Here is a 17,088-nt window from a genome sequence, read left to right on the forward strand (position 1 = left end):
TGTAACTACGGATGCCTGGGTGGCTCAGCGGTTAAGCATCTGCCTTTGGCCCAGGGCATGATTCCAGGATCCAGGATTGAGTCCCACATCCGGCTCCTCGCAGGGAGCCTGCTTCTCCCTCTGCCTATGTCTCTGCCTCTCTCTCTCTCTCTGTGTCTCTCATGAGTAAATAAATAAAATCTTAAAAAAAAAAAAGAATACTGTAACTAATATATACAATACACAAAATATGTGTTAATTGATTGTTTATGTTATTGTAAGGCTTCTGGTCAATAACAGGCTACAAGTAGTTACACTTTTGGTGATTCAAAAGTTTTATGCAGATTTTGGACTGCGTGGGGATTGGCACCCCTAACCCTCATGTTGTTCAAGGGTCAACCACAATACATTTTCTTTATCCATTCATCTGCTGATAGTTTAGTCTTTCTTTTAATCAGCTTATCTGTCAAGGAATCATTTTCACCTATTAGAGGCTTTAGGGTGTTAGAGTTTTTCCTCAGCTGTGTGGTCATCTTTGATTTTCAGATTATGTTTACAAGTCGGGCTCTATAGGTCCTGTTAAAGCTTCTGCAGCCTTCTCTGGAGGGGGAATCTCCCTGGCCTGGTTCCTTGGGAAAGCCGCCAAATGTGGGTATCTTTAGGGCTTTGCTCTTAGCTACTTAGATTCTCCAGAGAAGAATCTTGGGGGTTGAGCCTGCCTGGGAAGATGATGGGGGAAGTCCCTCAGCCTGGGTTTCTAGCTCTTCATTCAACCCGTTTGCAGCCTGTACTCCTACCTCAAGCTCTGTGCTGGTGTCTCCCACACCCGAAGAGCCGCTGTTACACACTCTTAAGCTACACACAGCTCCCAGTGTTTATGAAGTGGAGGTGTGAGGCAAAGATGTCACGTCTCTTAGATTCTCTGTTTTCCTGTACGTAGTCCTACCATCATCCCCACTTCCAAAGGTACTTAATTAGCCAGTTCTGGAGCTACCTGGGAGGGGCTTTGTGGTATAAATTTGTTTGCCTTGCAGCTTTTCCCATTGCTGGCTTATTTTGGCTTTTTCGGGTTTGCTAAATTACTTAATATTCATCCATCTGTTTTCTAGCTTTCAAAATTTTGTTATTGTTAAGTTCTCTCCCAATTTCTTTGTTTATGCCCTAAAAATTTTTTTCTTCATGGTGTTTTAGTGGGGCCTGAGGAAGGAACAAAAGAAAATGAGTCCGTTTACTCTACCATCGTTATCCAAAAATCACTGAAATTATGTTTACTAAATGATGCCTTAACTGATCAGCTTGGAGAACTCAGAGGTAAGCCAGTCTTTGGTTTTTCAGTCCCTTTGTTTCCTTGTGTGTGGGCCTGACCCCAGAACCCTAGAACAACTCTACTTCCACCACACGTTTCAGGTGTGGTGAAGTATCTGAATATCTGAGCTTGTAGTCTGTTCCAGTTCAAACCAAAATACAACTGGAAAACCACCTTCCAAGAGAGTAGAAGCCTCCTCTCAAAAGGCACAAGTGTTTCTGCTCTCAGAAGAGTCTGGTTCTGAGTTGGCAGAGGAAGTCCAACCCCCTCACAGCTGGTTTCCCAGGAGCTTATATGGCAGGGGAGGCTGTGCTGCTCTCCAGGTGGCCCCTGTCTTGTGGATTATTAATAGTGTAGTCTCTGATGCCATTATAAATCGTCTACTCTTCAAAGGCACTAAATTCACTTAATTATCTTAAAAATTAAAGAATATGGGTATTTTTTCATTATGAAATGTTAATGGAAAGGAAATAAGAACATTAGGTTGAAAAATGTAGGGTGACCTCTGGTTCACCAAGACCCATACTTATTGACCTTGTCTTTTTTCCCCTAATAGGTTGATTGATCCATGGTTAAATCATACCAGTCTATAGATCACCCCGAGCCCTGTCGTAAACCCTTGCTGGCACTTGTAGATGTAGAGAAAATCCCTGGCCTTTCAGAAATAGCCGGTTTCAGCTATTTTGAGAAGTATATATAGTTTTCATCCACATTCCTGGGCTCAAGAGAAGTTTCTGGAGGAAATTATGAAGAATTGAGAGTACTGTGTGTTCTGTGGAGGTGTGCATGGAGATCTTGTCTGCAGAAGATTTGGAAAGAGCCTTCTGTTGTCAAATTTCCTTGTTACAGAACTACAAGCTCGGCATATCTTCTGGTAAGTAGAGAATGGGACCACATCTTCCAAACCTATAATTACTCTAGACATAGTATATTAACAAAACAAATCAAAGTCAATTTCTCCAAGTGTCAGTCTTCAACTTTTAAATATTTATAAGGCACCATATCCCTAAATCAAAGAGGAGTGCTACAATCCAAAATAACTACTGAATTAATAGCCAGGAAATAACATTTGGATAAAAGAACCATTTACTTTACTACAGCAATAAATGAAAACACAGAATTATGAGTCCTGGAGCTAATTTGAATAATGTTCAAGAAGTGGGACTCTAGCTGGCTGGGAGTACCTGATATCCTTTGACCATTCCTCTTCTTTGTTTGGGTCTTAATAGTTAAGTGGTTATCAAAGGGAGTCATAAAACTGCCTCCTCTAAAATTGAAAAGGTAGCTTTACAAAGAGGCCATAAAATGTTAAAATACAATCCTAGATCCCCTGACACATGAATATTACATTTTGTGATGTTCAGAAAATGGGAAGAAACAACAAAGTGGGTGGTGGGTCCAGCCCAAGTCTCTCAAAGGCAAAATGACTTGTTGCCAATCCAGTCCACTCATTCACTAACCCCTTTGGACAAGAGCAGAAGTTGGGTGCTGTAGGATCCTGGAATTAATGCTGACAGGAGACTAGGCTGTGGGGATGTGGAAGGGATTGCAAACTTCTTTATTTTGCCGCACTTTTATAGTTCTTACTACAGCCAGGCACTGTTCTAGTACCTTTTGCATGTTGACTCATTTGCTCCTCCTGAGGACAATAAGAGGTAGGGAACGTTTTTAATCCCATTTTACAGATGACGCAAGTAGGACAGATGATAGACAATCTGTTCAAATTCGCATAGTGGGCATTGGCAGAGACAGATCTGAACCCGGAGCATCTGGTTCCTGACCATTACACTGCCTCTAAAAATGGGCTAATGCCAAACCAAGGGGTCCCCTATCCCTGTTTTATGGAAGCTAACTTGGGTGCACCAGGGGTGGTGTTTGAGATTTAGGTCCAGATTACTATCCATCCATTTTTCATGATGAACAGCATGGATCCATTTGAGAGGACAATATTTTGGTCCTATAGGAATTCATTTGGGAAGTCTCTAAGCTCACAACTGCCTTTAGAATGGCCCCCAGTTGTTAGCTTTGTTTTGATTAGACGGAGCACAGAATCAGCTCAACCAGCTTTTTGTCAGAAACCTGGAAATGTTTCTCTAGACATTTGGGACACAGTTGAGAAATGCATAAAACATACACAGGCAATCAGATTTTAGAGGGACTAATAGTTCTAGAAGTAGCTAGTAGTTTAGATAGTATACAGTCACATTTCCAGTGGTGAGAGTGACATTTTAACAAATTTCTCTTCTTGTTCAGGAAAAGAGGAAATGATTTCTTATTAATCCCAGGGCAATGTTGCTTTCCTAAATTGACTTTCAAACAGGAAGGTTGGGATATTTGGGAGCCCACAACATGTGAAACGTGTGAGGAAAGTACAAAATTCAAAGGAAAGACCGTCACAAAGCTCCAGGAACACACTGTTCAGCTGACGGAGAAGGTGCTGGCTGCCTAGCACATTTGTAGGAGAAACCCACTCGCTTGTCTACAAAGCACCACCAGAAGCCACAAAGGGCTGTGAAGCCAGCTGGGGGTCTGTGTAGCAGTGTTGTGAAGATCCGAGGCGTGTTCCTGGGGCCAGACATAAAATAACGAGATGATCAAACACTGCGGCTCATGGGCTTAATTTATATGTGAGAACGGTACAATTTAGAACATAAGAGAGAATATAAACATCTAAGAATCGTCAAGAAATATTTTTAAAAGAAGAGTTAAAGGCCCTATCCTGTCTCAGATTAAAATATAAACATAGCATATTTTAACTTGTTTGTGTGATAAAACGTAGACTTTATCCCTTTGACTCAGTCAACACCATTTTTTGTCATGTAACTCCCTCTTCGAATACCTCTAAGTGTTCAACGTGGCCTGCTGAGTGAAGTATAATTCCCTAGCTCGGCATTCAGGGCTCACCGTAAACTTCGCCCTTCCAGTGTTCCCATCTTCCAGTTGTCTACGGAAGCATCAGGCTGGGCAGTTAGTCATCTCATCACTCCCTCTGTTTCAGGTTAGTCTACTCCCTGCCCATGCCCCCACCCCCACCCGGCCAGCCCCATAATGGGTTTGACTTCTTCCTTACCCTGTGCCAATTGAAATTCAAACCCCATCTTCTTTGCAAGTTCATTTCCATTCATTCATTTCTATCTCATTCTACAGTGATGTTTTCCTTCTCCGCAGTTATATAAATCACCGTAATATTTACAGTCACTTTATACTCTTGGGTTTTTCAAGTATACCCATTAGAGCAGGAAGCAGGTGCCTGAACTTGTGTGCATGTGAAGTGATTATTCGTGATTGGGGGGATGGGTCCATAGCTTTTTTCCAACTCCTCTGTGGTTTCACATGGATTCTGCAGCTTAACAAAGTGCAGGTGATCCTTACGCACATTCAAGGGCTGTTATGTACCTGCTGAGGCCTGTTTCCTCCCAGAATCTTGGTACACGTGACTACTTGAGCTTCACCTGAACAGGGGCAAAGCTTCCCGGTACACAGCTAATCAAGTCAAAGGGCATTTTATGTATTTGTCTTTTTTAAGTGCATAAAAGAAAGGAAGATTAGTAGTCAATAATCACTTGTTTGAAAAGTGAGGAGAGTTTAAAGAACTATGACTCCTGGGTACAGTACGTCCCTTTTCTTTCTAACCTTTAATTATTCTCAATTACTGTTTAATTCATGTTGGTTTTCTAGGCTTGAGGAGACCTATTACTTTGACTCTCTTGATAGGAGAATGGAACTTCTATCGTCTCTTGACATGTGATTTTCCAAAAATTTCATTGGAAGTTAAAAATCTTAGGGCCTTCCTTTTATTTCTGTTTGAGCTGTTCTAGTGAAACTATCTTAACTCTACCTGTTTCCTATTGATCTCAGGCACTGCCTTTGTCATCTTTCATGCAACAACCACTGTAAGCCTCAGGAGGTGCGATTCCCAGAGATTTTTCTTGTCATGGTGAGAAGGAAAAGTAAAGGAAACATCGGACTGACTGTTCCTTTTGAAACGTAGACATTTTCTTTTATGTGATGTCTTTTTAAGACTGACTCTTTTATATTTCGGATGTGCCCTTCTTATTTATATTTATCAATGAAACATAAATTCTTCACAGTAGCACTGAAAAACTTAAATACTGCATTTCAACAGAAACCAGTCATTTTTAAAGAGATTTTCTTTTTGTAGTATATAACATTTAAGATAAAATTAAAAGCAATAATATGTTTTTTTTTAAAGGTATCAAATGTTTCTTCTTAAACACATGAAGGTATCCCAGGTCAACTGATGCAGTATTTGTTTATATATTTCCAGATTTTCTGTAGTCTATTCATAAAAGAAGATTGTTAAAAACTCAGAGTACAATATTAATCCATCTTGCACATTACAGCGGTCCTAAAGGTGGTGGATGAGGTGAAAGAGAATTAGCACTAAGAGATGATGTTGTGTTAAATCTTTAATTTAAAATTAGGCCAATGGTCCCTGTGTGACGTGAGCACTATGAAGTAATTTTTTCTTTTAAAAAATGTTTGTTAGAAAAGTTCGCTGCTTTCTTATTAAAGTCTAGACAATAGGGTATATCAAAGTGTTGTTTTGTTGTTGCCAGAGGTAGTGGTACATACATAACCTGCTTTGTTCCAAAAAATGTTTAATGTGGATTTTTTTTAAAGATTCTTTATTTATTCATTCAGAGAGAGTGCGAGAGAGAGGCAGAGACACAGGCAGAGGGAGAAACAGGCTCCACGCAAAGAGCCCGACGTGGGACTCGATCCAGAATCTCCAGGATCTCCAGGATCACGCCCTGGGCTGCAGGCGGCGCTAAACCGCTGCGCCACCGGGGCTGCCCGGATTTTTAAAATCCATGCAATAACACGGAATAAAAGAAAATAAAGAGTCCAGAAAGAGAAATCAAAGAAAAACCAAGGATAGGAATATAAATCATGATCAGAAGTGTAGTTACTAGACAAAATGCATGTCGTAGCGTCAAGACATTTGTAGGAGAGCCAGAAATTCATCTGTAAGCTAATCCTGTATGTTAGATAATTTAGAGTTCATAAGATTTTTTTTTTTAAAGGGCTAAGGAAACCCATAGAGACACAGCTGTGCTATCTCTGGGTCTACAGAGAAATGTCTCTTGTGGTTTTTAGGGAAAATTTTCCCAAGCCAGTAATTCTCAAGGTGTGAACTCCAGACCAGCTATATCACCACCTGAGAACTTGTTAGAAATGCAAATTCCGAATCCGAAAACTCCATTTATGTTTAACAAGCCCTCCAGGTGATTCTGACGCTCGCTAAGAACCATTGTTGTAAACAGGATCCCTTCAATAAGCACAGCAGTGAATTGTTCAGAGCTGGGGCGGCTTTGGTTGGTGTGCAAATTTGGGGGATGGAAGGCAGAGTATAAGGGGCTCCCGGATGGAAGTGAGAAGCCACTGATTGATGAGGGTGTGCTATGCAATTTTTTTTTTTAAAGATTTTTATGTATTTATTCTGGGAGACATTTATGTATTTATTCTGCAGAGACACAGGCAGAGAGGGGCGGGCTCCCTGCGGGGAGCCGGATGCGGGGAGTCTATCCCAGGACCCCAGGATCACACCCTGAGCTGAAGGCAGCTGCTCAACCACCGAGACAGGCGCCCCCTTGCCATTCAATTCGTTTGACCTTTTCTATGTCTGAACATGTTCATAAGAAAATGTGGGGGGAAAATACTGCCGACAACTGAAAAACATCAACCTCACAATACAGTCCTCCGAGAAACAGGTTTGGCTCTCAAGGGGTTTGTACACTGATGTTTCTAACACGCGTGGTTTAAATTCTAATAACTGGTTTTTTGAGGCTACTTATTAAATGTACCTGTAGCTGTCCAGAACCCTCTGCCAACAGATAGGGGCTCTAGTCCTACCCCCACCTCCTTGCTAGGTGGCCGCGGGCCAGAAGCCGAGGGAAGCCCGAGACGGAGCCTCTCCATGGACACAGGGATATACCAGGTTGTGCGGCCTCCATGAGGAGTAATGAGATGGTGCCGCGGGGTCCCCTGTGGGGTCACAGCCACAGTGCTCGGAGTAGGAAATACTGCCTCCGGTGCCTACGCAGCCACGGCTGCTGGCCTGCCGTTGCTATACTTGCTAGTAATTTCTGTGCTGGTGGAAGCCTCAGCGAGGGAAGGAGTGGACAGGAGTTTCAGAGACTAGGCCCAGGAGCCGACTCTCCGAATCCCCTTAGGGGACCCCCCCGAATTTAATCCCGTTTCATTCAACATGCCGGTACTGGGTGCCCAGCCCTGAGACAGGCACGGCACTGCCCTACGGATATGTTCCTGAAATCGATAGGGTTCCTGTGCTCACGTCGGGGAACACAACGAGGCCAACAGGCAAGGACAGTACGGTGTGGGAAGGGCTGAGAGGGGGGAACACGGGGCACCGTCAGAATCCCTGGGACAGTTTGATGAAGGGGGTCTAGTTTAGCATCGCTGCCTTCATTCTAAATCGTTGATAAACTTCAGCTTTAGAAAGCCTACGAGGGGATCCCTGGGTGGCTCAGCGGTTGAGCGCCTGCCTTTGACCCAGGGTGTGATCCTGGAGACCCAGGATCGAGTCCCACGTCAGGCTCCCTGCTTGGAGCCTGCTTCTCCCTCTGCCTCTGCCTGTGTCTCTGTCTCTCTCTCTCTCTGTCTTGTGTCTCTCATGAATAAATAAATAAAATCTTAAAAAAAAAGAAAGCCTATTTGGAATAATCTAAAATGTTGAAAATAGTTACTATGATGAAAAGTTCTGCGAGGTCACAAAGCTTGTATTGAAACCTAAGAAAAGATGCAGACCCCGTTCCTGAGACGCTCATCTAGCAGGGAGAAAGAGGAGCAAACAGAATGGCTCGTGACAAGTTGGAAGCACCAAGTTCAGAGGCAACAAGGGGAGGGGCGTGTACAGGAGGCCAAGAGACACAGCTGAGGACAGGAGTCCGAGCTCACCAGCAGCATTAGAAATCACGGCCTCCTGCAGGCAGAGAACAGTACGTGCTGGGTAGAGGGCCCCTCTCATCTGCAGATGGCACCGTACCAGGAGACACGGGCCTCCGGGGCCCCGGGCTGATGAGAAGGCCCTGATTCAGGACTTGCCCTAATCGGCCTTTAGAGCCTGTGACGCAGCAGCGGGCCCGGCTCCCATCTGCGGTCCTGGAGCACAGCCCAGAAGGTGGCTGGCCTGCAATTCTAGGACTGACTCCCCTCAGGGTCCGTGCCAGCCCGCTCCCTTGTCCCTGGGCAGTAATCTGTCTCTGTCCTCTGTGGCCAGAGCTCCCAGCAGCTGACCTTCAAAGCTCTGGTCACAGTTTTTGTTGGGCCAGGTGACAGACTGGGGACTCTTTTCTAATGGAAACACAATGTCTTTGTTCTTCCCTTGCTGTGTGCTCCCAGCAGCAAACCTTTCCTTCCTTCTCTGGGAATATATGAAGATCAAGCAGCCCTCTAAGGCCTCTGGGAAAAGGACTGTTCTCTGTTGACTGGGGCTCTGAGTCAGTGGACCACCGGGATCTATTTTGAAAGAACCAAAGGAGCTCCTGGGGGAGATGAGAGAAGGTGAAGGACCTCATAGAGGTCACAGAATAGGGTAAGGGAGGAAGGAGAGAGTCTCTGGGAGCATAGCAGCTGGTCCCGGTGCGTCTACCTAGGAAGTAGATGCACCTAGCAGAGGACCACCATGGAAGCTTTGTTTGAGCTCCCAGGAGCCACATGGTTGCTGAATCAGGATCCATGCATGGACTGTCCTGCCTTCGCTCAAGTGGATACCTCCCAGAGTTTGCACTCAGGGACTCACCAGCTACTTGTCCCGTGGGAGACTGCTGAAGACTTTAGCTTCTCAGTGTTGGCACCTCATCTACTGACCACTCACTGGGAGTGACACTTGTCTGCGCAACAACACCTCTGCTACATCCTCAGACACATAATACCTAAGGACACCGATAAAGCCAAGAAAGAGGGGTAGGGGTAGGGTCCCAGGTACCTGCAGGAGTGCTGGTAGGGGAGCTCTGCTCACCTGAACTTGGGTGGGAAGCTAGATGATGACATTCCTGCATCATTAGTAACATGTTATGTTATTACTTGTTAAAGGCCTGCTACAGGAAGGTAGGGATTGTGTCTGCCTTGTTTACTTTTGTGTCCTAAGTGCCCAGTACAATTTCACAGGCCTGTGCCTGGCACCTGGAAGACACTCACTAAATATTCACTGAATGGGTAAATGAAGACCTGATCATCTCACTGCAAGTTATTTTACTAGTTCTCCCCAAGCCATGCCACAACAGCCTCTAGTGGATTTTTGAGCTTGTGGAACTTTTTGCCGATCACCTCTGTGAATCCTTCATCGTATAGACATACACATGTGCGGAAATCCAAGTTCAGGTAAAATAAGTGAGTCAAGTAGCCTTCTAATTTTGAGTGAACCTAATGCACTCTCCAGGTATACATCATGGGGCTCCTACTTATAGTAGGAGACACACAGAGGGACCTGCAAACCTGTGGCCCCAGTCTCCAGGCTCCAATCTGAGCTCATCAGCCATGGCTCAGAGTAGCCAGAGAGCCTGCTTCATCTATCCAAGAAGGAGATAAGTCCTTGCAGTGGATGTGTGAGTGCAACATGGTGACCCCATGAGGTTACCATGAACTTCTTCCCGTGTCCTAGTAGTGGGGATGGAGGGTATCTGCAGTCAGTCAAGGTTGGGTTGATCGCATTAGCCTTTAAAGTTTAGAGGTGGAAAAAAAATAAAGTTTAGAGGTATGAGATATGAATACCCTAAAGCAGGTGCTGTCCATCCAGCATGGTCTTTCAAGCCCAAGAAATTGCTGCCTTTCATCTCGGCCCCGCTAGAACCACCATTGCTTTTGTATACCGCTTCTCTGATTCATATACTTGGTTGGACCTTAATACCCTCTTGCTCACCTCAGTCTCAAGTTGCTGCACTGTGAGTGCTGCCTGAGTCTTTGCTGCCCTTCTCTGCTGCAGTATCACCCAAGAGAGGGAAGGCACAGCCACTGATGCTGCTTGCACACTCCGTGGTACCTTATAGGACACATAACAGGGACTCTACTATAGTGTAATGAGTGAAGATACACTCTACACTCACTGGCAGTTTACCCAGGTCCCTAAGTCCACCTGTTGAATCCTCAAGGAGAAATAGGAAATTACACATTACAAGAGGTTTTGTAATCTATATCAAAAAATACAGATTTAATCAACATCGTTTCCACTTCAAAGAAAAGGACACTTCAAAATCAGCTTCTTATAGCTTAAATACCATCTACTCCAACCAGTAGCCACTCTATATTAGTTTTAGAACAATCTAGGCATCTTAGAAAATAAAACAATGCACCCAACATGATTAACTTCTGCTATTAGTCTTGGCATGCTGTAATTTGTTTCAAAGGTTTGGATTTAGTGAGCAGGCTTAGATGTTGATTTCACAAATAGAAACTTGAAAAAGACTGTCAGAAATTCCGGACTTTTGGCGGGAATAATGCAAAGAAAGAACTGCAACTTTATGCACAAATATGACCTCAACATGGGTTGAATGGATAATTGCCTTCATGCCAGGATTGGCGGGGGAGAGGGGGCTAGAAGATCTTCAATTCCATGTGAACTCTCTCTTTTGTCTGCCTGAAATATCACCACTAGGTGATATTTTCAGAATGAGGCTGTCTGGGACGTCAGCCTCTGGGGATGGGCCAGGGTTTAGAAACCAGTAATAGGGACCAGGTGGGGCGGTTCTGCACTTTGTCAACAAACCACTAAAGACAAAGGAATATCATGGTCCCTTGTTTCTGTAGTTTGAAATTACAGGCTTATCCAAGAATTTCCACTCATAAGAATTTACAGGAACAAGCAAACACTAATGCTGAACCATTTCACCTAAGGGACAGAAGACACCAAGGAACGTGGAGCCTGGAGACCTATGAATGGTAGAGAAGGATAATGCTGGGGGGTCGAAGAGAACTGGAATCTCAACTTCCTCTCTTTATGGTTTTGGTAGAAGTCCATGTGCCCCTGCCTTGTGTGTGCTGGGATGATGGGTCCCAATGCTCTCTTACAAAGTTCCACACCCCACCATGAGAACAGAGCCAGGACCGGGCAAAACTTGAATGCTAGGGTCAAAATCAGAACCTAATGGCAAGAGTGGGCCATACCGGCAGTGAAGAGGAGGGTGTGAGTCAGTGACCAGGAGATGTTTGGGTTTTCCACTTACGTTACAGGCCTGATCCTATTCTCTTCCCCTGCTCCATACTCTGAATTCCATACTCTTCTTGGCCTGCTAGTTGGGGTTAGGAATCCAAGCTGTTACCAGGGACATATGTGGGTGACCACTCAATCATCACTTTCCAGTGAGCCGATCAGAATATAAATATTCATGTATTCAGTAGAAACTATTTCCCGTCCGGTGCATTTAGAAGTACAGTAGAGCCTCGTTGTCACCCCTGACACTAAGCATTTCTCTGCTGTTGCCTCAGGTTGTAGTTGGGTCACTTTGTGGAGAAAAATAAACTCAACTTTCCACATGTTTCTCCTGGTTCCTCTATGCAGCTAGATAAAAATTTATATACTTTTACTTATAGATCCAGTAAATATTTATATTGGTTGTGCTTCAATAAAACCACATGAAGCATTCTAAAAGAAGTTTCTACTCTTAGGGGTGCATAAAGCAATCACCTGCAATAAAGAGGCAATCTGTCAAGTGAGGAAACCGGGGTGCGGGGCTGATTCCTCAGCCACAATTCCCTGTCTTGACTCGTACTTGGGTTTATTCTCAGATGGATGGAGGTGCTCCTGAGAGCACACTCACATGTACATCCATGCACACAGTGTCATGCACACGCATGCACACACGCACTTTATTTTTAATGCTTTTTGAATTCTGTCAGATATTTTATTAGTCCTTTGTGTCCCACCTTTCTGTCAGACTGTCCTCCCACACTGATGAACATTTTCATTTTGCCCAACTGTGTTGGTGCTGTGCACTGCTACCTGACTCAAGCTTAATGTGCTGGATAGGACAACAAATATTTTGGAAGTGATATTATATTTAGACACCCACATATAAGGGTCAGTGAAAATATTTGTAGATTTAACATTAATATTTTTAATTTAAACAATTAAGATCTCAACCATTTGTGAACAGGTTGGCTATTTTTGTTTGTTTCTAGCAGCAAACGTATTAGAAGAATATTTTATCACCATGATGCAATTTTGAGATGTATTGTGTACCAAGCATCATGCAAAGTGTTTTTTATAGTATCTCATTTAATCCTCTAACAACTTGATGGGTAATGTTCTATTACTTGTCCCAACTTAGCCCCTACCTAGCATGAATGAGGAAACTGAAGTTAAGAACGTAAGTAACAAAAAAAAAAAAAAAAAAAAAAAAAAAGAACGTAAGTAACTTCCCCAAGGTTACCTAACTAGAAAATTGCTGGATGTGCCCCCCGTCTCCTCTGTTTGTAATCATTACCCTATGCCATCCTCACAGTCATCTGAGCGCTCTCCTAGCTTACATTCACAGTGACGTTGCCATGGCATTCTTAACTCCAGATGTTCTCGTCTGTGCAGTATGTATGTATGTATTTATCTCTGTAAGCCTGTCTCTCATCATTTATAAGTTCCATAAGGAAAAGATTAAGAGTCTCGAATGCCAGCAATTCTTATAGGCCAGTTCTTCTTTCATGGCTAGTACTTAGCAAAGGTGGGTTGGTGGTATGCCCGCATCCTGTCTAGGGCCAATGGGTATGTCTTTGAATCTGAGTTTCATCACTTCCTGGAGCTCTGGGCTTGGGCATTTACTTCTTCTGAAAAAGGAATGTAAAAATAACTCTCAGAGTCATTAAAAGTGTTAAGTGGGATAAAACTAAAACGCTTAGCACAGTGCCAGGCTCACAGTAGGCCCTCGGTATATGGTGGTGTAGAGCCCGCTGGGGCCGCCACAGCAAGTACCACAGACTGGGCAACTTAAACACTAGAAATACTTCCTCGCAGTACCAGGGGCCGCGAGCCCGACAGTGAGGTGTTGGCAAGTTTGGTTTCTCCTGTGCCTCTTTCCTTGGCTTGCACATGGCCTTTCCTCAGTATGTGGGCATCCCTTACGCCTCTTCCTTTTCTTTAAGGACACCAGTCATTTTGGATTGGGGTTCCCCTTATGATCTATCTCACTTAGCCCGAGTCACTTTTTAAAGGCCCTGTCTCTAAACACGGTCACATTCTAATGTACTGAGTTGGGTTTCTTTCTTTTTTTCAAAAGATTTTATTTTTTTATGTATTTGCGAGAGAGAAAGTGAGTAAGAGAGAGAGAGATTGCAAAGGCTGGAGGTGCGGTGCAGAGTCCCCCCCCCCCACCAGCTGGGAGCCTGGTGTGGGCTCAATCCTGGGACACTGGGATCCTGATCTGAGCCAAAGGCAGATCTTCAGGGACTGAGCCACCCAGGAGCCCTTGGCTTGGGTTTCAACATACTTATTTCAGGGGGGGAGGGTTGGGTAGGGGGGTGGAGGGGACACAATTCCCTTCACAATAGATGATTATCATTTTGCAGATGACTTGAGTACTAAATTTCCAAAAATTCAAAATAAATGCTTGTGTCAGGCTCAAGAGCGGTGGTGCCTTTCAAAGCTATCCTGATCACGACTCCAGTCCCCCCCCTTAGAGGACACATCCTAGGGCGGCTCTCCCGCCCCAGCAGCTTGTACCCCATTCACTTCTGCAAAGAGATACGTTCGGTGCCAGCGTGTCCAAGACACATCGGCGGGAAATACGATTCATCGCGTCCGAGTTAAACACCTCCAAGGGGAAGGCGCAGGGGAGGCGGGAGCCTGTGGGCCTGGGCCTGGCCCTTCCCCCCGGGAGGCGACCGCGTCAGTCCTCAGCCTCACACCCCGGGGAGCGGGCCCTCGCCGCCCGTGCTCCTGTCATCCGGCCTCCCAGGGCGGCGCCGTCGGGGAAAGGCCGGGGAGACCTCTCCTGCCCGGAGGGCCCGGTGTGCCCACCTCGACGGCCTCGACGGCCGTCCCCACCTGTGCGTCCTTCCGGGCCCTGCCCGCTGCCCCTGCCCGCCTGCAGCCTCTCCCGCCGGTTCTCCCGGGATGTTGTTCTCTCCTCTTCCGCGGCATTTACCACAGGCCTGGTCTGTGGGAGTGGAGGGGGCCTGGCTTCCGCTCCTCGGTCCCCGGGTCCCCAGCGAGGGCTCCGTGTGGGCCGGGCCCCAGGCCAGGGCCGGCTCCCGACCCCCTTACCCTCCCTGAGGCGCGGGAGCCACGCGGCTCTGCTTCTGCGCCCGGCGGTGCTCCTCGCGGCCTTCCGGGCGCCGCCCCTCGCCGCCTTCCTGTCACTGCCCCTCGCCGCCTTCCTGTCACCGCCCCTCGCCGCCTTCCTGTCACCGCCCCTCGCCGCCTTCCTGTCACCGCCCCCCGGTCGCCGCCCTCGCGGCCTTCCTGTCGCTGCCCCTCGCGGCCTTCCTGTCACCGCCCCTCGCGGCCTTCCTGTCGCCGCCCTCGCGGCCTTCCTGTCACCGCCCCTCGCGGCCTTCCGGGCTCCGCCCCTTGCGGCCTTCCTGTCACCGCCCTCGCGGCCTTCCTGTCGCTGCCCCTCGCGGCCTTCCGGGCTCCGCCCCTTGCGGCCTTCCTGTCACCGCCCCTCGCGGCCTTCCTGTCGCCGCCCTCGCGGCCTTCCTGTCACCGCCCCTCGCGGCCTTCCGGGCTCCGCCCCTTGCGGCCTTCCTGTCACCGCCCCTCGCGGCCTTCCTGTCGCCGCCCTCGCGGCCTTCCTGTCACCGCCCCTCGCGGCCTTCCGGGCTCCGCCCCTTGCGGCCTTCCTGTCACCGCCCCTCGCGGCCTTCCTGTCACCGCCCCTCACCGCCTTCCTGTCACAGCCCCTCGCCGCCTTCCGGGCTCCGCCCCTTGCGGCCTTCCTGTCACCGCCCCTCGAGGCCTTCCGGGCGCCGCCGGCCAAGCTCCACAGGCGCAGCGGGAACACGCTCCTCCCGGGAAGGGCCGTCGGGAGGGCGACAGGAGCGGGGCCTTGGGTCGCAGGAAAGCCCGGTCCCCACAGGCCGGCGAGGCGCCAGGGGCCAGCCTCAGCCCGGGCGTTCGTGTCCCGCTTCCTCATAAAGGCAGCGGAGGGATCCGAGCTTCTGCAGAGGCCGGGGCCGGGGGCCAGGGGTCTCGGGCCTGGGACGGCGTCCCCTGCGGCCGTCCTTGTCCGTCAGCCTCAGGGGCTCCGGTCCCTGGGACCACGGCGGCCCGCCCCGCACGGCGGTTGAGGTGCAGGGGCTGCGGCGCGCTGCCGGCTGGGCGGGGGGGGGGGGGTGGAGGCCAGAGGAGGGGGGCCCGGGCCGCTCCCCAGGCTGAGGCCGGCGAGCAGCGGTAGCTCCCCGCGTCCGGGAGGGAATGGAGAAAGCCGGGGAGCCTGGGGGAGGAGAGGCGGGCGGGGCGCTGCAGCTGGGGGGACCCCCGGCAGCTGGGTGGGCAGCCCAAGGGGTGCTCCGGCCTGCGGGTTCCCCTCCCGCGCGCCCGCTGTCGGAGGGGGAGGACGGAGAACCTTCCCTGCCTCCCGCCGGCCGCGTACCTGCCAGGAGACCCACCGGCCAAGAGGCGCAGCGGGCCCGGCCCAGGAGACGTTGGTGGGTCACGGGCTGTCAGGCCACCCCCCTGCTCGCGCCTCTTTATGGGGATCAGTCCCGAAAGGGGTGCGCGGTGACTGTGATGACCGGCATCATTATTCTTGATCATTCGCTTCTCTCCACCCGAGAAGGCTCCATGTGCCTTGCACGGCCTGGTGACCCGCGCCTCCCATGGGTGGCAGTCCCTCCCTGCCCACCGACTTCAGGCTTGGCCGGACGCAGTGGAATGTGAGGGGTGCTTGTACCCCACCCCGTCCCACCCGCCCTCGGGGAGCAGATCGATGGGGCCCATCATGTGGTTTGCAGCTCCCGAGTTCAAGCCCGAGAACTAGGGAACTACATGGGTGGAAGGCGCCACAGGGCCAGAGCTGAGCTACAGCCGGCACAGGAGAGCTCCAAGAAACCTCTGGCCTGGTTCTTTCCTCTACAGAACCTAATGAGAGTTGCTATAATGACCCTTTCCTTTGTAGACCCTCTTTGTTTTGTATTGCTCTGGCTTTTTTAGGTCTGGTGTCCACAATAAAGGATAATTGTTTCCATCCATGACTATTTGCTTCCAAACTATAGCAGACTCTGTATGTGACACCGCCCCCCCCCCAAAAAAAACCCCACAGTATAAGAAGAGGGAGGGGGAAAAAAAGGGATGCTTGGGTGGCTCAGTGGTTGAGGGTCTGCCTTTGGCTCAGGGCGTGATCCTGGGATTGAGCCCCACATTGGGCTCCCTGCATAGAGCCTGCTTCTCCATCTGCCTGTGTCTCTGCCTCTCTCTGTGTGTCTCTCCTGAATAAATAAATAAAATCTTAAAAAAAAAAGAGAGAGAGAGAGAAACTGACATATTGAGAAGGAAAAAGAGACTGAGTGTATCTCAGGTCTTTGGGAGACCTGGCACCCTTGAGCATAAAAGAACAATGGCCAGAACTCTCAAGAGAGCATCCACGGCCCCTATCAACACTAGGATGGGCTCCTAGCACCCCTAGGCACAAAGCACCAGCTTTTACCTTAAATAAGTGGTTTTAATACTTAGTTTCATTCCAGATTCAAATGGGTAGCTTATAAATCCAGACTTCTAGGCCCTGACTTGAAATTCTGCTTCAGGAAGTCTAGGATGCAGGTTCTGGAGACTTTATTTTCTAAGTATTCCCGGAGGGATGCTGGTGAGACGCCACGTTGGGAAGTCTTGCAGG

The 17,088-nt window shown here is 48.2% G+C and overlaps 1 protein-coding gene and 1 long non-coding RNA gene across 2 annotated transcripts in view; one reads left to right on the forward strand and one right to left on the reverse strand.

Moving 5' to 3' along the window:
- Positions 1 to 17,088, reverse strand: part of PDE11A (phosphodiesterase 11A) — a 363,233-nt gene that overhangs the window by 93,473 nt on the left and 252,672 nt on the right.
- Positions 765 to 2,157, forward strand: LOC118350036 (uncharacterized). The gene is made up of 3 exons (XR_004803108.2): positions 765 to 945; positions 1,171 to 1,290; positions 1,842 to 2,157. It is a non-coding gene; the product is annotated as an uncharacterized LOC118350036 (long non-coding RNA).

This window comes from Canis lupus, chromosome 36 (genome assembly GCF_003254725.2).
Source record: "Canis lupus dingo isolate Sandy chromosome 36, ASM325472v2, whole genome shotgun sequence".
NCBI lineage: Eukaryota > Metazoa > Chordata > Mammalia > Carnivora > Canidae > Canis > Canis lupus.